The sequence below is a fragment of the Athene noctua genome, chromosome 1 (assembly GCF_965140245.1).
Source record: "Athene noctua chromosome 1, bAthNoc1.hap1.1, whole genome shotgun sequence".
Taxonomy (NCBI): Eukaryota; Metazoa; Chordata; class Aves; order Strigiformes; family Strigidae; genus Athene; species Athene noctua.
In genome coordinates, this window is record NC_134037.1 from 244,162,946 (window position 1) to 244,184,844 (window position 21,899).

General features: G+C 40.2%; 1 long non-coding RNA gene across 1 annotated transcript; it reads right to left on the reverse strand.

Annotated features, from left to right (window-relative positions):
* Nucleotides 1–8,753: 8,753 nt before the first annotated feature.
* LOC141973448 (uncharacterized) lies at nucleotides 8,754–21,047 on the reverse strand. Its single transcript, XR_012635522.1, has 2 exons — nucleotides 20,820–21,047; nucleotides 8,754–9,657 (listed from the first exon to the last, which is right to left on the reverse strand). It is a non-coding gene; the product is annotated as an uncharacterized LOC141973448 (long non-coding RNA).
* Nucleotides 21,048–21,899: the final 852 nt, after the last annotated feature.

Sequence of the window (21,899 nt, forward strand, 5' to 3'; positions counted from 1 at the left end):
ACTAGAAACAGTCTGAACATGCAGCCTGGTGCAGTGAGCAGGACAAATTAGCCTGGACCGAGCACCATGCTGCCATCCTATGTTGCTATCAGGGTTCAAAGCAGTTATCTGCAAGTAAGATGGGTTATTTTGATTTTACATGGCAGTCTGCAGTGCTGGTGTACTCTCCGCCGAGACATAAGGGCATTCCAGCTCTGTGCAAAGGAGAACGACCTGCATCTCTACTTCATCTTTTCTGGAGAGGCTTCTTGGCCTGTGGTGTTCTCCCTTAGTACTGACTCACTCTTGCTGTGTCAGCCCTTTCTTCTGCCACCTGTGACATGTTCTCCTGGGGGTGCCTGAGAGAGGGCTTATTGGCAGAGATGCCCTTAAATGTCTGTTTTCCAGAGGAGCAGTAAATGCTTTGGGTGTGGAGTGATGAGGCCACATGTGAGGAGTTCCCTGAAGGCATTGAGGTAGGCTGATAGTTTAAGCATTGTAGGAGATCATATTCATTTAATGAGATCTTGGCTAGTTTGATATTCATAGTGGTTTCATTTCTTTTGCCCTTTCCCACTCTACCAAGGAGTAGTGATTAAGAACTGTTTTTTGGTTGATTGTTCTTTAATTTTACTGCTTTAAGTGGTGAAACTGGATAAGATATAAGAAATGCATTATACTGCTTGTACTTCATGGCTACTCAGCTCTCTAGACTTGCACTAAAGCCAAAAGAATCAAGACCAAAAATGACATCTTCCCTTGAAACCAGATTTGTTTAAACACTTCCATATATCTCGTAGCCTGAGGTGAGAAAGTCACAGCCTTTCAGCTGCAACTTGCAAGCAATTCAGATGCAGTTGTCATGCCAAGACTATAGCACGTGGCTGTCAGCAGTGCTGTCCGGGCATGGGATAGCTGGATATGTGGCCTCTGGATGCAGGAGGAGGTGAACCAGCAGGAGGTGGGGAGACCCAACATCAGCAGGAAACGTAGCACCAAACTCTGTGGTCTGTGCTCTCCTAAATTACAACAACATAGATGAATTCCCATTGTGCTGTTAATGACCTTTGTCCTTTGAACTATCCCTGGAGCTTCCCCTGCTCTACGGATCTCAGGGTATGTAGTATGTGTCACGTGGACTTTGATCCTCTGAAGATTTTAAATGCTTACAGGAAAAGCATAGCCACCCTGGCAAGTCCTTAAAATACTCTTACATAAAGGAATAAATGCTATCTTATTGTGTCTTCTTTTAATGCACTACCAACACTTTTTCCTTTTGATCCATGTTTCACTTGTTTCATTGCTCTAAGTCATCCCCTGTATAAATGATTTTCATTTGGTCCAGTGGTTGACTGAAATATCGAGTCTGTTCAATGGAAAATATTCTTGAGACCTTCTGTGCCTGCACTTTCCTTGAAGCTAGCATTTGTGACTCTGGGATGGTAAAATGTCAAAATTGCCACTGGCAAATGCACACGTGCACATACAGACATGTGCACACTTGCAGACAAAAACTTGCAGACAAAAATGTAGCAGAATATTACTATATTCTTTTTATACTATACTTACACTATATTTTTCTGCATACTTGTCACATTGTTCTGTTTATATATGTTTATGCCAATTTCAGAAAGAAAAAAGTTGTGTCTGATTTTTTTTTTTTTTTTTTAATTAATCTGCTGAAGAGGCTTAGAAAAACATCAAGAATGAGAGCGGAAATTAATGTTATGATAGGTGAGCACACTGGGTGTGGGATGCAACCAGTTAGGAAGACAGCTGAACTATTTCCAAAGTAACAGAAGTGCTGAAAAGTAAAATAATTATCATAGGATGAGAGCACGTATCTCTATTGATATAAAAATAGCAGAGAGACAATTTGTTCTTACTGGCATGCAAACAGCAAATAGAACTTCCCAATTAAATACAAGAGTAATTATGATAATAATGTTTTGAATTGGTGAATATTTTTAGGTGAGGATTCTCAGATAGTTTTACAAAGGAATAGGTCAGAATTATTACTGTAAGAACAACAAAGGAGGACAAACCCTCCTCTTATCAAAAATACACATTCAAAATCTGTTGGTAGATGCTAAAAATAAGACCAGATGTGTAGATCTACAGAAATTGCCAGGGCGCTAATTTATGGCGAGAATTTGTTGTGGAATTCACCCCTTGCTGCAGAATTGTCTCCATTCTGAGTTGTGTCCACACTTGTGAAGCTACTGGGATTTACTGAAATAATTATTCCAGAATAATTTGGTAAATTGACAGAGAAGGTCCCAGCCCTAGTCTTAAAATGTTTCTGGCCCTGATGTTTGAGAAAATATGTGGTTTTATTTGTATGGTTGTATGCAAATAGAGTTGTCTTCCTGAGGTCACAGAGAAAGCCAGAAATACTAATGTTCAGAGATGGGATCTGTCCTACCAGGCTTGTTTAAACGGAAAAAGGCAAGTCCACAACATAGTAAATATGAAATGTAGACTGAAAGATGAAGTAAAAACAATTTACTATCAGATAGCACAGGAGCAGTGTTACTGAATGTATACTTCGTATTAAAACAGTAACCTGAATTTTAAGGCTCCATAAAGTTGTAGATTTCTGGCAATTTACACTCATATACTCCAAAATTTGGGGTCCTTCCTGAAGAAAAATAATACCCAGCTTTCTGCAAAGCACATGAAAGCTCCAGCAGAAGCAACACATTATGAGTTGCACTTCTTGATGCCTCAATAGGAAGATTATCTTACCAGATGAAACTACACATGCTTTCAAACCCTAACTACTATAGCTCTGTGTAAGAACCTTAAACCCTACAAACACTCACAGGTGAATAACTCTTGATAAAGATGACATACTCATGCAGTTAGGTATGAGGAGAAACATCGGTCAATTCAACAGAGTGCATCAGGATGTAGAATTTATGTTTTATTGGCATCACATAGTCTGCAGAAATAAGTGAATTGTTTCATTTTAAACATGTGTGCATATGGGAGAAGTTGTAAAAAAAAGGTTAGTGTATTGAGGTGGGCAATAGTGATTTACTAGTAGAACTAATTCTGATCTGTGGGATGGAGAATCTGCACTCTGTAAGAAAAGTATCCATCTCCTCTTTCTCACACCGTGTTACCTTTTATAAACTTGTGTTCAATCTACTTGCTTCTTCTTTAAAAAATAATAGTCCTAATTTTATAACTTGATTTAGAATTTTAATGCTGTCTCTAGCTTCCTTCTTTTCTCCTTGACCTATGTATTTTTTTAGGTAGATGAGTGAAATACAATCCATCCTTCAAATACTAGATGTATCATTGTTTTATCTAGGGTTTTTTTATTTTATCCTTCAGAAATCAGTGCTAGAATCTCTGCGTGTTTGATTTCTTCTTTATGTTGTGTACATACTGATCTCAAATGTGTCCAACACTGTCATGAAAACCTTTTTGAGGATAGTTAAAATGAAAATCACACCAGAATATATGAATATTCAAAAAGTGTTGGTTTTTTTTTTTTTTTTTTTTCCAGAGGACAGTAGCTTGTACATACCTGCAGGAATTCCACTTGCTCTCCTATCGCCAATTGTCTACCTTCAGAGAGCTCCTTCTGAACGTTGGGATAATCAGTTCTTTTTGGCAGGATTCATCTCACCTAACTTCAGCTATCCAAAGGTGGAGGCTAAAGCAGTTACTTATACTTTCTTAGTAGCCTGAAGAGACAAAGAAGGGCTTTCAGGGAGGGTTTCATCCTGCCTCGGACAAGAGGCCCAAGACAGGTGGAGTGACTCAGCCTCCAGTGATGCTGATCTTTGTCCACTGCCTGCATGTGACGTGTACGGATGATGACACCTAAAGCAACAAACTACCAGACAGCAGTGAAATGAGTATGTCCTGACAGTCTTAACCAGTGTAATGAGCTGTGTGCCTGCAACACCCTCAACAGCATAGGTCTTAGTGCAGAACAGTGGGATTCTGCCTGATGAAAATTCTTTTTCACTTATTCTTTTTTTTTTTTTTTTTCCATTTGTGTTCTGCAAATGTATAATGTATAGTTCATGTGTTTTGTTTTAGTTTTTTTTTATTGTAATGACAACAATATCTACCTCAGACACCTTTTATGCCTTTGAAAGTATTAATACTTGAAAATAAGTCCTAGATAACCCCAAACCAATCCACTATAAATCAGAAACAGGGAAAAGGGAATTACATGTCTGAAGGGTATCACCATGAAAAATACATGCTCTGGAGTAAAGTTTCCAAATACTGCTACTCTGCTTACAGAGAATGTAGCCATAAGCATACAGTACATATTTAACTATTTAGCCCCTTTTAATAACCACTTACAGCAATTTTGAATGCTTCTGTTCTACTTGTTCTGTTCTAAAGAGTTCAATGACATCATGGGTCACTATTTGTTTATTTACTTATTTTCAGAGGAGCATTTCTGATTTGGTTATCCTAGTTTCATGAGAATTTTTAAATTCTCATGAAAGAAATACTAGTTTTTAAATGACAGATGCTAATTAAACTCTTTGACCTCTATTTACCAAGCTCAGCTGTTCTGTTTTGGGGTAGCTTTTTTTGTTTTTTTAAACTAACAACTTTTGCTCATCAGGCAAAACAGCTAGTTTGTACTAGCAGTGAACAAAGAAATCCAGTACTAGTTTTAAGGGACTGACTCAAAGACATTGAAATCAGAGGTAGTTCTTTTGTTGATTTCAGTAGACTTTGTTTGAGGATCTAAGCAATTAGTTTGTCTTAACTTGTTTCTGTCTAAAGTGTTTAAAATTCATGGAAGTAGCAGAAAGTTACTGCTGGGATATTTATGTTCTTGCTTCTAAATGTAAAATTGCTTTGATGTACAGATATAAAAGAATATAATCTAAAATATTCTACAGAGTATGTTATGAACCAGTGATATTTTTCAGTTCAAAACCCCATGATACACTATTTAAAGACAGTTTTGATATATTTAAAATGTCAATGTTTTAAGAAGTTCCAAGGAGTTGTAGACAAATGTGATTTTTTTTTTACACCCATGACTATCTTAATAGATGAAGGTAAAATGAGATTAAACACCTGTAATAGACTCAGAAATATGTAAAGCTCACTTCAACTTCTTTCGGGGGAAGGAGGAACATTTAAAATAAAAATCATCTTTAAATACTGAAACAATAGTATATTTTTCTATGCTGTTAGGTATATTTGAATATTTAGCATCAAGATGGTCTGTGTGAAGGATAATGTAAAAATGATTCTCTGTGCTTTCATATTTGTTCTGATTTTGAGATGACTGGGGAAGAAGTAAACTATAATAAGGACAGATTGTGAATGCAGGATCATCTGAATAATTTGAGAAATTTACTATAAAGAAATGTTTGGGTACACTGAAATGCCCATATGCTGAAAGGACTATTCAGTTCATAAGTACAGGTGAGGGGCCTGGGAAGGAAAGACTCTGGAGAAGGCTTGAGCATCATGACGAGATGCCATGAACGTGTCTCCTGGGTGAGTTTGTGTGGATTGGCTCTGTGGGACCTCTGTGTACGGATGCAGAAATAGTGACCTGAAAACAGCAGGCTGAAGAAAGAAAAATTATGTGCTGAGAAGTAGTGTGTCTGTCAGGAGTTGGCAAGGTCTGGCTGGACTGTGGCTCCAGATGGTCGTGGAACTCAGAGCAAAATAGTACCAGAGTCTCTTGTCTACATATCAAGAAGGTGAAGGGCTGTAGGTATGACCAGAGTCCTTGAAAACTTGCCTTGGGGTAAGAGAGTCAACGAACATGTAAGTACCTATATCAAAACCAGAAACTCGCTGTGAAAAGGCTTTTTGAACTCTAAAACAAACTAGGCTTTAATAGCATCCAGTTGGTGCAAGATGAAGCAGATAAATGTAAACTACAAATAAAGCACACATTTTTAATAGAGATGTTAATTAAACTCTGGAACAGTTTATCATGGGTTGTGGTAGATTTACCATCACTGGAATTGTTTAAATCAAGTTCATATGTGTTTCTAGAGGATTCCTCCAGTTGAAAGGGGAGTTAATTCAAGGCAGTCCTGTGGCCATTATTATTCAGAGAGTTAGGTTAGATGATCTCAGTAGTTTCTGGCCTGGTTAAATATTAATCTAACAAAAACCACTTTGTCTATGTAGAATGAGAAGAATTAGCTATAATCAGAAACAAATAATACATCATGACTGATTTCAAACAAAAGGTAGCCTCAGAGAGGGAGCAGGGGCTGGGCAGGTGGCTGGGGATCTTGCAAGACAAATAGTTAAAGATGTAAAAGGAACCAGGGATGTAAAATAGCCAAATAAATAGCATGAAAATGGAAAGCAGTAAAAACATTTATCTTCTGGAAAAAAAAACATAATTTTTACATGCTTATAAGGAATGATTGGAGGGAAGAGGATAAATGTACATACAAGACACATGAAGATAGCATGGTCAGACATTAATTATTATATATGGCAGTGGGGCAAAAATCAGCATATGAATCCAAAATCAGACTCCGTCTGTCTGGGTAAAGTGAAAATTAGTTGCACTGGTGTTGAAACACATAGAGCACCAAATATATATTTGAGTGGTGATGATCTTTTGCTCAGCCCCACTCACTGATGTCTATAAACTACTGCAAATGGTATTTACAGAGGTCTAACAGATAACAGTAACGTGTTCTTAAAAGCTGATAAAATTATTGGATGGTTCCTTAGCTGATCACCACATACAAGACGTTTTAGTGCACATGTACTTGGTTAGATTGTAAGGTTATTTTATGTGCCATCCTAGGCCTTATTCTAATTTGACAGGTTGCTTCCCAGTGACTGCCATTATTAATGTAACAGTCACAACGACATGTAGAGCTGGCATTGCAATGAAATAGGCAGCCTAATCTGTTTTTAAAGTGTCTGTAACTAAAGGGACTGCAAAGATACCCCCAAACAATACTCTAAAATAGTGCAAAGGATCAAAGTTTTCTATACAATTGGTTAATTGCACTGTTCTGTGAAAGAGCTGCTTAGGACCCTGGACTATATCTGACACTCACGGAGGGGTGGGACTAGTCCATCTCACCGGTACCAGGCTTGTGTGTGGGAAGCCCTGCTTGTAGCCTGGTTGTTGTCCATCTGACCCCACTTGTTCCGGGCAGGGAGATTCACAAATAATTTTCCATCTGTATCCTGGGACACACCTGAGGTGTCCCAAAGTAAAATACAGGTGAGGCTATCCTATATTTGGAAGTTGCAAAGGGATCTTCCTTCAACCCAAGCTTCTGTGAAAGGAGGTCATAGCAACACAGCTGCAGAGCTTGGAAAATCTCTAAGATAATTGTTGGCTCTTTAAATTAATTTATGGGAAAGCTTAAAATGTAGCACCACTTAGCAAATCTTCAAAGTTGGATTTTAATCCAGGCTCCGGATCAAAGGCACTTCTGCTTTGCAAAGGAGAGCAAATTATATCTCTGCATGACAGGCAGACCGGTAGGTTGCACCCCGCTGCATCAGGAAACAACCCCAGGAAAGGACGAGCCTGCCTGTTAACTGAGGATGGGTAGCGTGCCTTTTTTTTTTTTTTTCCCCTTTTTTTTTTCCATGAGACTCCTGTGCAGCAGCAGGGACTTGAGCTCTGAGAGCAGGCTGCAGCTCCTGCAGCTGCCTCACCTCTGCGGGCAGGTGGCAGCTGGCGAGGCCTCTGGCTGCTTGTCACTGTCGCTTTCCACTTCATGCCCCAGCCGCGCTCTGCCTCAAGGCAGGTGCAGTTTCTTTCTCCTAAACAAATCAGATAGGAGTGTAGGTGGTGTAAACCCAAATAGGGGTTAATTCCTCTGGTCTTTACTTTAGCCTTTGTGCATTAGCAGGTAGCATGCGGTGCTCAAAAAAGAGCTACCTGGGGACCTCCATAGCATGACGTGTGTGTCCCTTGGTGCTGGGATCCCAGGGACATGGGACAGCCCAAGTGACACCTGTTCTTGTGGTTTTGCTCTAACTCTGTAGAGTCTGACTTGCTCACATGTGATCCCGAGGATTAATTTGACCACCAAGAAGCCTGGGATCGAGGGACTGGAAAAGTGCTTGATATCCTTTTTCTACAGCCATGTCTCCTCTGTACCAAATATGACCATTGTACAGCCTAGTTTTATAATTTACACATATACACACACTTGTCATCTCAAGATGTTACTTTAGCAAATGTTATGGACACAAGCCACGAAATCCTGGGGGTTTTTTTATAGTGCTCAGTTGTATCAGCTGGTGATACCTCAATAGTTTTTCTTCCACAGATTGCATTTTTGGATACAGGACTGCCAGTGACTCAGTGTTCATAACTTTTCAGTTATATCCTTATATCAGGTCATATCCTTCTGGGACAGCAGCCTAACTAGCAGCAAAACACATGCAAAATGATAGCACAGAGCTTTCACGTGGTGGCCGGCTGAGGAGAGGAGAATGTACTTATCCCAAAAGCATAACCTAGGAGGCAAGTAGGGCAAGTGCACAAAAAATGTTGATTCCTTTTAAAAATGCAGATCAAAGTTGACATCCAAAGGGTTAAGTATCATACAGCTGATTAACTATTTCACGATTGCAGCTGCTTTTGTAAAAGCTTGTCAGAGAAAAAAAAAAAAAAAGTAATAAATGTTCATTTAAAAACCTGTTTTCTTTATCCTTTGCCTTTGTGCTAGTTTTCAGGGCATAATGAAGGTATCCTTTAAAGTCTGAGGTTTTAAAATTAAGTAATTTAAAAAATTATAAACACAAAAAGTCAGGCACTTTAAAACATGTGAAACCAGATGACATTTTTATTTGCATCTCACTCAGTTTGATGTTTTTTCATCAGATGGGGCTGGGAAAAAAAATCCTTAAAGACCTCTTCTGCATTCTGGCAATAAACAAGGAAAAAAGAGACTGTGTGGTGATGGTGGGTGCATGGGAAAGGAGGGCTGAAAGGAAAAAAGAAAACTGAAAAGCTGAAAGAGGGAAACATTTCAGTGTGAACTTTGATTCTGCAAATTGACACGGATACAAAATTTCTTCATATTCAGGGCTTCAAGATTGAATCTTTTATAGATGCATTGCTAAACTCTTAAGGAGGATTATTTTTTCCTACCTGGACTGCAGAGATGAAGTTAACATTCATTATATTTTTCATTACGCCTTATATTTTTTTCTCATTACACTTCCCAGGTTTTTTATTAATTCCATCTTTCCTTTGTTACAAGTTTTTATACATGGTGATAGGACTTGCATTTGCGGTGGTTCACTAAGACATACCAAATCTACCGTCTTCAGTCACTGACATTATATTAATCACTGAATAGCACAATTTGGATCACTTTCCCAAAAGGAAGATGAAATAGTAGGAGACCTGATCTAAGAAGAGAGAACATGGTTATGTACAAAAATATAAACAAAAATTATGAGGGGATCTGGGAATTCCAAACTTCAAGTCTGTGTCCCACCATGGTCCAGATGTGGGACTCTCATGCATGGAGGAGCCACCTCAGTGGTATTGTCCCTGTGGCTGGAGCTGGTTTCTTCTGCTCCCTGCAGAAATCTTCCCATATAACGAGAGGGGAGAGGAGAGCATGTGTAAATGGTCTGTGAAGCCTGGAGAACAGGTTTTGTCAAGAAAAGGTGAAAACTGAGTGCTTTAGGCACCACAATATGCTACAGATGACCCACTTTCTGAAAAAAAAAAAAAAATCTGAGGGTTACAAAAATCATAATTGGATTTCCCTTCAGAAATTAAGCAACATACATTCCCTAGAAAAAAATCTGTGTCAAGACCACAGTAGTTTATTCTTCCCTGGCTTGAGTTTTCTCTAGCTCTCACTGAGTTTGTCCTGAAATATTCTATTATAATAATGATAGCTGAAATTATCAAGAAACCTGTGGCATATTTCTTGGTGCTGTCAATTGTCAGCCTAATTTTGGTTAAAATAATTTATGCATTAATTTTGCACCACCTTCTAGCAAATGAACTTCTTTCCAGATGTCAAAGAAAGCTGTTTTGCCCCATTATTTGCTGTGTCCTTAAAATGATGAAGATATTAATCTTTATTAAAACATGTAACTACCATTCTGGGAAAATATTCAGCTCCCTTTCACCACCTTGTTAACAAGTTATAAATGGTTTTGAGTGATAGCAGTACATGACAGGTTGAAGAGTGTCATATAACATAGAGAGATGGCCAAGTATCTGAGATGGAGATTGAATATAGCTCTCAGGAATTTTTGCTGCAGTTTGTGTTCCAGTTCAAAACAGTGAAATAAGAGGCTAAGGGCTAAAATTAGTCTTCATAGTGTTTGTGCTTGGTGCTGTTTATTTTCTGTGTCCTAAAGCATGTGAGATGCTTTGTAGTCAGAACTACAACATCTCATGTTAGAGTGGCACCCGAGTCCTCAAATGCATAAAATGCAGCTTTATTTTTGTATCCTTTCATGCCACTGTTGACCAGCACCTGGTCGTGCAACCATAAAATATGTAATATAGAAAAAAAAGAAAAATGTGGAGAAAACAAACAAACAAAAAAGTGTTTCAGCATATTTTTTAGGCTTGGCTTCCATTGCTTCTCATGAGGCATGCATCGTCTCCATTTTCAATCAGTTTTAGGGCACAGTTTTAAGGTCTGCAACATGGACACTGTGTGAAGATATCTGAGCTAACTTTTTGTAGACATTACATTCAGTTTGTAATTTATGTTTTTTTCCTGCCCTAAAAGTGGAAGAGACATCCTTTCCCCACTTCACCTCTGCTGATCCATGAGATTGAAATTACACCTACTTGTGCCAGCATGGGCCAAGTGAGCCCTGGAGGGATTCACCTGAGTGCTCCTACTGCCTTCCCACCTTTGAAATTCCTGGATGAGTGGAGAAGCAGTATTTGGTGAAAGCAGATTTACATCCCTCCACCAAAAAAATAGTGGGAAAATGGCTGACTAAGCCTTTTGTTTTCCAGCCACCCCACTTATGCCCTCATTATAGCCAGCCCTGCCATTGTAGAGGATCTCATGAGAGATGGTTGTTCTCTGGCAAGAGTGAGTCAGTTTCCAGGCATCCCTAAACAGGCTAAATTTAGACAAAGAATCAGAGAGCTGTAACTAGACTCCCAAAGTTTCATGCTCTGCTTCGCTGATGATAGGTCAAGCAGTGAGTCTGGCCCAGTATGCCCATTCCAGCTTTTAATGCTTTTGCTCAAAAGATGGGATAATCCAATCCAACATCCTCATGAAATCCAAACGATTGTTTTTTCATAAAAGGGCATCCATATACATTTTTGGTACTGATCATGGCAACACCTCATTCACAAGATGTGTAGTCTGGGGGTAAGACTTTTGCTGTGAGATGAGTGTGTTTAAATGCCCTTGGACTAACAGAAACTTGGAAAATGGGTTTCACACCTCCTAAGGAGGGCATCAGTAATTTTATGACATGATACAAAACTGTACGAAGTGGACATAATAGCAGCATTTATAGAAAGCATAAAGACATAAATACATAACAGCTTTATTTTGCAAAAGCTGTGTATCATCACCTATAGGGTTTTCTGGCTAAAGTCATTACTCTGTTGGAGACTTGGGCATGCTCTTCAGCAGAGGCGTAAGCTTTACTTCAATACTGTTAGATAGAGCCACAGGGTGAGGGACATAAATACCAGACAGAAAGAAGTAATTGAAAAGCTCTCGTGCTTCTTGGAGGAGTGCTCTGTTGCCCTGTTATTGTGCAGAAGGCTTCGTCTGGTGGATTTTTTTGAGGTTTCACAGTGGTTTTGAGATGGCACATCAAGAAGAGATTTAAGGCTGTGCTGGCTGGGTCTGAGTTGGAGCTGTCTGTGAGCAGATTCTGCAGCTGGGTGCTGCGCCCTCAGGCCCCCAAGGAAGACACTGGGACCTGCCGTTCTCTCCACATTTGCTGCTGGTGCATGTATTTGGCTACGCAGTCAGTGCGCTGCCATGTGAAGATCCCATTTGTAGAGGCTTCATACTCCACCTGGTAGTGCAGACTCTGCAACATCTAATGTTGGGCTATGAATTTGATTTGTGCCTCAGCACCTAAACATTCATGTGGCATCGCTCCACAGTGGTGCTCCAAGAATTTCACTCTTCTGCAGTTTGACATTGATGGGTATTAAAATGACATAGTCATGACAGAAGTGCTGAAGATCCTATTGAAGTGTATTATAAACAGCCCTGCATAGCTGAGCTAGTGACCTTGCCAGTATGATTTTTCACTAACTCAACTAGTAATAGTGCTTCATGTTTTGTGGGACAAATGTTCTTCTCACAATTGTGGGCTTCTTTTACCTCAAGCACAGGAGCTGTATATTAATCACAGTAAGAAAACCATAAACTGAGAAGTCTAATACAGTCATTAGAGATATTGTATTTGATTTTATATTTTAGTTTTCAAAGGAAATGCATTTACAATTCTTAAAGCCTGAGGGCTGAATCACAATATAGAGTATCTAGTTTCATATACCAGATAAGTGCTCAGGAAAGATTGAAATCAATTATGCTATTGTAAAGTTTTAAAGTTCAAAGTGTTTGAGATCTGTAAAAAATGTTTAGATGTAATCTTAAGGCAAATAATTAGGCACTTAGAGCTTCATTTGGAAATGTGGTTCACAATCACAAGTCATTTCATTCCATCTGTCTTAGCTTGGGACCCAGTACTGCAGTGTATTAAACAGCGGATTTGATAAACTTCCTTAGTGCTGAGTTGCAGGAACCTCATGGCTGAAGTGACATTGCAGCAAACACCCTTCTTACTTCCCTTTAGTCATCTTAACCCATGTAGAGATTGAAATACTGTATCATAAAAGCCCCTAATAACTGTCAGCTTCTGCTCCTGAGAGCAGTGTTATTGAAGTCCAAGGAACAACGTGTCAGGGAGCACACAGATTGGAAACAGTCCTGCAGCAATGTTAGAGGTACAGCACAGAGAGTTTAGGGGAGAGCAGTTTAGCATTTGCAGACTTAGACCTTCATGTCTGCTGCTTCAGTCTGCCAGGCAAGCTGCATAGCTGCAGGGATCCCTGGCTTCATAGAAACACTCACCCCAAATGTCACTGCTTGAGGCTGTAGCACAGTGCAGCAGGCTAAGCAGTGGAGCCGAGACCTTTCTAGTAAGTCTATGATCAGCTTTGAACACAAGGTCCTTTTCCTGTAATTTTTTCATCTAGTACAGGATGATCTATACACCCATCTGTGCCAGAACTGAATTTCATCCATAAAGAATAGAGAAGGAAATAATTGTTTGCAGGTTTATATCCATATTCACCATGAGAGAATTTGTTTTAATGAAAAAGAAAAAGGCTTTATCTTAGAGCTAGCTATGTTAAATTCATTGGAAAAATAGTTCTGAGAGACTGAAGAGGAATGTATCTACATATATATATGGAGAATGGAAAAATACAGACCTTTATGCTGTGTCTATAGGGGTAAGCGTGGGCAGTTGCATCTCTGAACTTGCAAGACAAGGGCTTGGACTAACATCCGTGCAAATATGCTAGTGTAGTATGAGCTACTTAATACTGCTTCCCAGCAAAATTTGTTACCTTAAATTCAGAGCTCTGTTAGTATAGATGGCTTCACATTTTACCAGGCTTGGGAGATGGGCATGGCAGATGTGCAATAGGTACCAAAGTACGTAGACATGCCCACAGACCTCTGCAGAGCTGCAGGAAGAGTGGTAGATTCAGTTTGCTTTTGACTTTTTCATGGCTATGTTTCTTTTAAATTTTATTTCACCTCTTTTATTATTATGTCCATATTCCTAGACCATTGTGCACCTCAGAAGATACTCCCAGCCCTATGGGTGCCTGGAAGCACGATGTCAAGACAGCCTTGAGCAGCCAGCCAGCCAGGTCACATGCATGGTTTGAAAGAGCTCAGAGGAGAGGTCCCTAGGGCTGAGCACAGCACGTGCTGCAAAGCCCAGCACCCTTTTGGCTTTCCTTCCCCAGAACCAGCTTGAGTGAAGTGATAAGGACTAGAGTTTATCTTGGGAATGAAGGCAAAACTACAAAAAGTATAGAAGAAACAGTAAACGGTGTTTTTTTGTTTTATAACCATTCTTAAAACCTGTTTGTTACAGCAACCTTCCTCCCAGTATTTTTAATCTCCACTCTTCTTTCCCACAGCAGTTGCCTGGTTTCTTGTCTTGCTTGTATTCTCTGATTTGGGGCATAAGAAGAGCTCATGTTCTTCTCTTTCTAAGGCTCCCAGTATTAGATGGTAAACTTGTTGGGGCACACTCATACATTGCTCATTTCATGCAAGTGTACATTGCTTCTCCATTTGCAAAGTAGCACTTAAGAGAGTTTATTATTAATAACAGTAAATTATTCTACATTTTCTTATCAGATAACATGAGATCAAGTAGCTGTCAAGACATGTTGGGCAGATATCTACAAAAACAATGATATCTAAAGATCCACAACAAAAAGTAAAAATTTGGAAGGTCTTCAGTCAGCTCCTAGCAGCTGCAAATTTTACTTTGGATTAAATAATGAACCCATTTAAGGGTCTCTGAAAACAGTCTCACTGAGTTATGCTTGTCAGAAGTTGTATTTGGCTTCTCACTTTGATATATTCCCAAAAAAAGGAATTGGAACAAACACCTAGAACTGGCTAAGTCAGGAAGACGTCTAGGTAAGATTAGGATGTATAAATTTAAAAAAATATAGTGGCCTTAGATGTAGATGGTTTGCAAAAATAAGACACTTGAGATGCTGCTGGAGTTGCTTTGGTATTACTTACCTAAATCTTTCACTCATTACTGATATTCAAATTTTACACTATATAATATGATGTGCAAGATAAATCTCCAATCTAAATTCAGCCAATGCCCTTCAGGCCATGATACAAGTGCTTCTATTTGTATAGTATTTGATTAACTATTATATTTCTCTTGTTTCCTAGTTTAGATTTCTGTAATAAAAATGAGTGGCTGTATTTTGTATATATTCCAAATCTTTATTTATCATCATGGAAGGAGCTCATGGCCTGTATGCCCCTTACACACAGCAAGTGATCAGAGCGGTCTCATCTGGCCCTGGCCAGCACACAGTTCAGTTCTTGTCTGCTTGCTGAGAAAACAAATCACATAGCGAGTATATGCTACAAGAGGCACCAAGCCAGAGAATTCCCAGGTAGAAAAGACTATACTTTAGATGGCCACAGAATCTTCCTGTTTACAGCATTAAAACCCACCGTGTTTTGTCACTTTTCTTTCTGGCCCAGTAAATATTAAGCTTTGTAAACAACATTCACATATTAACCGGAAGGCTACTACTGGTTCAGACAGTCAGAACTCCTGTATTCAAAAAGGTGCTGAGATGAGTTGTCTAAATGAATAAACATCAGTTCACACTGTGGAATGGTGGCAGGTCAAGTTAATCAATAATTTGACCCACTTTGCTTACTTCTAGTTGAAAGGGAATTTCTGCATTCTTGCGTAAGTTATCATTTATTCAAGTTCTCACAGATGGATTCAGATGATGCTTTTCCTGCCTTGAGGATAAGATGAACTTAATCTAATATTATAAATGAAAAACAGGTGTCCAGATGCACATTCTTTTTCTCATAGCTTGCATTGCATTTATTTACTTAAAATAATTCCTAACTCAAAATTTGCTGCCAGAAGTTTAACATACCTTCACTTAAGGTGAGTGTGGCTGTGGATGCAATCACTGCAGCAACAAAAAATGACTGTTAGCAATGTTTTTTTAAAGTTGCAAGCCCTTGTGAGAAAGCCAATTTTCACATGTTGCAGTTATTATTATTATTATTCATTTTTATTGGGAAGGCAGCTGGCTGGAGCTCCAGAAATAGAACAAGTTTAAAGTGAAGCAGAAATTCTCATTTGTCTCTAAAAATAGGTCATCTTCCAGTATGGAATTTGAAACTGCCAGTTTTTATGCTTTTGAATTCCCGAAGTTATTCCTGTTGGATTTATCTTCATACAATTTTAATATGAACCCTTTGAAATTGGACGCTGCCTGAAGTGTTTCTTTAGCTTGAAAGTCTGCATTTCACTTGCAGTTGTTTTAGTTAAAAAAAGAAAAGAAGCTGGATGAGAACAGGTGGTGCAACATACATTTTTTTATATGCATTCTGGATTTATGTGGTGTGTGGCATCGTAGTCATCACCACAGTCAGGTGTGTAGCAGAGAAGCATGCATTACACATCCTTGAGAGATTAAAATTCTATTTTATCTGCTCTTTTGATTTCTGATACTATGATACGCTCTATATAGATGCCCTAACACTTTGTAACAAATTATTGTGCATGTATTTATTGTAATACTGTCTGGAGATCTAAACAGAATTAGGATGTTCATGTCTTAACTCTCAACAAGGAAGTCAAGAGACTGTTCTTACTCCAAACTGATAGCAAGTAACATGGACAGCAGAATCGTTGCATTAATACCTCCAGTATACAGATGAGAAACCTATGTGCAGGAAAACATAAATTATTGTCCCAGAAGCACTAAGCCTATGTCTAGACACCATAACCTGGAAAACATCTGAGTTTCTTACTCAAGATGTGCACAAAGGCCATGTCTGGATCACATTTTGGAGTGAAACCCATGTGCATGCCAGCCATCTCTTCCAAGATCCCTGGTTTCCATAGGAAGGACATCTAGGGATGTGAGCCAGGCTGGAGCTACCGTGAACCCAAAGAGATGTCCAGCCTGGCCAGCCAGGGAGCTGGATGCAGAGGATGGAGCACCTTCGCAGTTAGGTGTGCTTCAGGCAGAGCCACAAATAATTTAAAAAAAACCCCCTCTAACCTTTACAATGCTAACTCCAGTGCTTAGATGCAAATCTGTCCTCTATGGGCCTAAAGATTTAGCAGGATTAAAATTTTCAAATGGTTCTCAGTGTGCGAGAACAGTTTTTAAATAGGGTGATGGGGAAATGGTTGGAATAGCTCCACTATTGTCTAGAGCCATTTGCTGGATGCTGGGAACAAGCTTTTCTGTGCAGCCCCCCTTTTCAATACGCAGAGGCACAGAGTAGATTCATTAGGCATTTTGGAATGTGCAATGTTTATTCCAAAAAATAAAATGTCTGCTACATCATGGGCGGGTTACTCATGAGCTGCTAGATGTTTTAAAACCTCTTGAGTGTATTAAAGAGGAAAATGAAGGGACATTTCAAACTGAGAATCCTGCATGTGAGCAGTGTCTTCCTTTAGTGCTACAGTAGCACTGGCTATTTAAGGACATGAGCAAGGTAAAGTTTATGAACACAGGTAGTATAGTCTATGTTATCCAAATACGGTCTTTATTACCTCTTCCTACAAATACTGTCTATGTATTTCTGATCTGTACTACTTTTAGCATAATGGTCTGTAGCTTCTCCTAAAAGCTTTTATGATAAAGCCACTGCCCCATGTAGAATATTTTATGAAAAGTCTTGCTAGAATTTGAAGCCAAAGCTTTACTGTTATTTGCACCTCAGACTTCAATATAGCTGTAGGATTTATGCCTACTCAACTAATCACATCTTCAGAGAGCACATTCATTTAAAAATGCACCTCAAAATGTGTAAATTCACAGATGTTAGTGATTACACACATGTTTTCCCTTATTGCTTCAAAGCCAGCAAAGGCCAAATTCTGCTGTAATTTGTAGTGTGGTGGTGAGATTTGGATTAATATCAATGAAATGAAAAACCATAGTCAGGGACTTGTTGCTTTTTGCAGATAATGGAGCATTTCTGGACATGTCTGTTTTGGAGAATGAAGTCCTACACTTTTGGTGATGAGGCAGCAGGGGGTCAGTCCCTCAAGGGTGTGTAGAAGGTGAAGAGAGAGGACAGAAGGCACCTTCTGTACCCTATGGCAGAACCTGGGTGTTGGAACCACTGGCTACATATTATGGAAGAGAATGAGAAAAAGAGCAAATAAAGTGGTGGGTAAGAAACCCATTGATACCCAAATGTAACAGCAGTGGTGATGTTTGCGTACTACACACATTCAGCCATGCTCTCTGTATCTGTTTACATCATTTCACATGTTTCCATGAATGAATTTTTGCTGTTATATACATTTTAAACAATAGAGTTTCCCCATTTCTGTAGGAATTCTGGTACCAACCTTTGTAAGGTAAGACGATGAAATATGAAAAAAACCCACCTTCTCTACAAATATGTGCAGTCATAAATAGTTTTACAAGTAGAAATGTGTGCCCTATGAAGAAAGTTTTCATTTGTTTTTCTATCTTAGAAGCTAATGTAAACATATGAGTTTGTCCAAATTCTTTCTACATGATTGCTAAGATTTTTAGAAAAGGCTACTCTTCAAAACCCCAATTTGTGGCTGTATATAAACCTTCTGTTGCACTTTCCATTCACATTAGAAAGACCCACTAGACATTAACAATTTTCAAAACTTTAAATTAAGTGTTTAATTACAAAGCAGCCAGACTCAAAGCATCTGTGTCTGAAATTTTTGCTCTACTCTCTGCAATAGCCCTTTTAAGGGTCAGTTTCTATTTTCTGTAAGTGGAATTTAATGCTTGTAGGAATGTACATGCACACAAATACTTTTCCTGTCTCTTTGATGTCAGAACAAAAAGCTGGTGCCACGGTTAAGGGCACTACTGTAAGGCATCAAGCTGGCACTTCATACAGCTTATAACTTACTGCGTGACTGAGCTCCAACACGAGTCCATGCAACCAGCGTGCTAGTGCCTTTTGGGAAGGGCACTCCTCACCCACTCCTCTGCGGTGACAGTTACACGATGAACATGACTCCTAGCTCACCACACGGTAGTTTTGCAGTGATGGCCACTGTCCAAATGCCTGATATACTTAGCATCAGAAAGTAATTCAAATTCTTTTAGTTCATGTCTTTGGTCTGGAAATTTATTCCCCTCTTCAGTCACTCTTTAATGACAGGATAACATTTTCCCCTTCTAATCAGCCACTTACAAGGTTACTTCATTTCCCCCCTAGGCCATCTATGCTAAAGCATAAGCGTTTATAACTAGCTGCATGCAAATACATGCACTCTGCTTTCTGTATTGCAGTCCATCGCTGAGGTATGTTACTGAGGCATTGTACATTCGTATTCAGGCTAATTCAGCAGTTTCACTTGGTAACAATGCTATATGCTTACAGAACATTTTCTATCAGGGAGTTAAGCAAGATTTTTAGGAAGCTCAGGAAAGCAAACTAAGTCTACCGGACTCACACATTCTCATAGAGTCTTAATCAGAAGTCACTTACAGAATTTTGGAGGCTGTAAGTAAACAGGGCATTTTGCCATGACAAGGCACTGCATAAGTTCCATGCAAGCTAAAGCTGTTCCCCTGATGCAGCAGTGATCTTGAATTACCAGACTGAAGTTGTTTTGCCATGGTTTGAGACTCAGTTTGATGGGGGAAGAATGCAACAGGCACCTGGATTCATCACTGCAGTTGGTGCAAACAGGCTTTAAGAGGCTTAGACTATAGAGACTCTTTATGGCTCTGACATCTGCCTAAATAGAGCTCACGGTAGGACTGGACCCAAAATGACCTGCTTCTCATATTATGCCGTATCACTGCAAACAAAGGAAGCTGAGGAACCAGACTTTCAGACACTACAAAGGGCACTATTGTGTGAACACTATGAGGGCATTGAAGGGAGAGGTCCAATCTTGTACGGCATTTTTACAGGTGCTTAATTTCAAACATGAGAATAACCATACTGATGTCAATGAATTGCTTATGAACTTAAAATTAAATGCATGCTTTGTTGGATTAAGGCTAGGGCACAGTCTTACCAAATTTAGCCCCTGGTTCTTTCTAACTGTACAACTAGGCCAACCTGTTCCTCGCCATTCCCTTCTGCAATTGTGATTAATTTGCAACGAGTTGGTCTCTCACATGACTTTTAAATTTTTTTAAAAAAAGATGTGTGACAACTGTTGAGATGCAGCATTGACCAAAACTAACAGGGTGGCTAATATGCTGCTACCCACACTGGCCTTTCCTGTTGATGAATATTGCACAGATGTGTGTTGCTTTCACTACCGTGAATCATTACTCATATTAACAATTCAGCTGGAGCACACCCATGCCTGAAGTCATCTGGATGCCTACCAAAATGCAGCTCAGAGTATGCTTCAGTGAAAGCATAGGGCAAGTACCGCATGAAAAAAGGCACCAAGACGTTTGCACTGCCATTATAATTTTAAAAGTAACTTTGGAGAGAAGCAGCAGTAACTGGGTTTATTTGAGGTCTCATCAGTCTTATGAGGAAATAGTACAAGGAGCTAGTGAAGGGACTGTTCTGTCTGAGGGGAAGGCTGAGGGGAGACCTCATCACTCCCTACAGCTACCTGAAAGGACATTGTAGAGAGGTTGGTGCTGGTCTCTTCTCACAGGTCATTAGTGACAGAACAAGGGGGAATGGATTTAAACTGCAACAGGGGAGGTTTAGACTGGACATTAGGAAAAAAATTTTCACAGAAAGAGCAATCAGAGGGTGGAATAGGCTGCCCAGGGAGGTGGTGGAGTCACCATCCCTGGGTGTGTTTAAGGGTCGTTTGGATGAGATGCTGGGGGATATGGTGTAGGGGAGAACTTTGTGGAGTAGGGCTGATGGTTGGACTCGATGATCCCAAGGGTATTTTCCAACCTGAATGATTCTGTGATTCTGATTCTGTGATCACAGACGGAATATTATTCTGAATATTCAGTCAATGCCATTTTTTCTAGTTCTAGTTTTGTTAGTCTTTTCAACCTTCTATTAAAAGAACAACATACACAGCTTCAGTCTTTGAAACAGGACATATAACTGCAAAGATGAGACCACGAGGCAGGAGCCTGCAAATACCATTATTTTAAATACCTTCTCATGTAACAGAGCTCCAAAGACAATGACAGGGTTCTGTGGACTCCGCTCTGTGCTGGATGCCACCCGCAGCCTGTTCCTATTCCCGATGGAATGCGTTCGTTGAGGAGGAGAAGCAACAAATCCAGTCTCACCGCTGGGTGCTTTAGACCCCCAGGTGCGAGGAAGCGCCTTGCTGCAGCCCCCGGCCGCTGTGCCGGGTGCCCAGCGCGCCCGAGGCGCGGCCCCGCCCTCACCCGTGTCGCGGGAGGGGCCGCGCCCGGCCCTCGCCCCGCGCCGCCCCGCGCCGCCCCGAGCCGCCGCCCGCTGGCGGGGCTGGGGCGACCTCTGGTGGCGGGAGGGCGGGGCGCAGCCGCCGGGCCGGGCAGCAAAGCTCTGCCCGCGGTACGGCCCGGGGCAACGGGAACGGGAGCGCAAGGGAAGGGGAGGTTAAACGATGCTGTGACCATTACTCCATGGCAGTGCTGGTATAAATGTGGCGAGGCTTTAAAACCAAACGGTACGAACATTCATCCTGGGTAACTGGTGCCTATATTCATTGTGTAGGTATCAATTTCAGTCCTTTCCCTGACAGTCCCAACAGAAGAGATTTTCCATCCCAGTTTGAGGGACGTGCTCTTTCACTGGGGCTGTTCAGTCTGAGGAATAGAAGGCTGAGGGGAGACCTCATCACTCCCTACAGCTACCTGAAAGGACATTGTAGAGAGGCTGGTGCTGGTCTCTTCTCACAGGTGATTAGTGACAGAACAAGGGGGAATGGCTTTAAACTGCAACAGGGGAGGTTTAGACTGGACATTAGGAAAAAATTTTCACAGAAGGAGTGGTCAGAGAGTGGAATAGGCTGCCCAGGGAGGTGATGGAGTCACCATCCCTGGGTGTGTTTAAGGGTCGTTTGGATGAGATGCTGGGGGATATGGTGTAGGGGAGAACTTTGTGGAGTAGGGCTGATGGTTGGACTCGATGATCCCAAGGGCCTTTTCCAACCTGAATGATTCTGTGATTCTATGATTCACCTTTCTTCAGCAGTAATGATGCAATTCTTTCTCTCTTCCTGTGATACCAGCTTTGTAGAGTTAA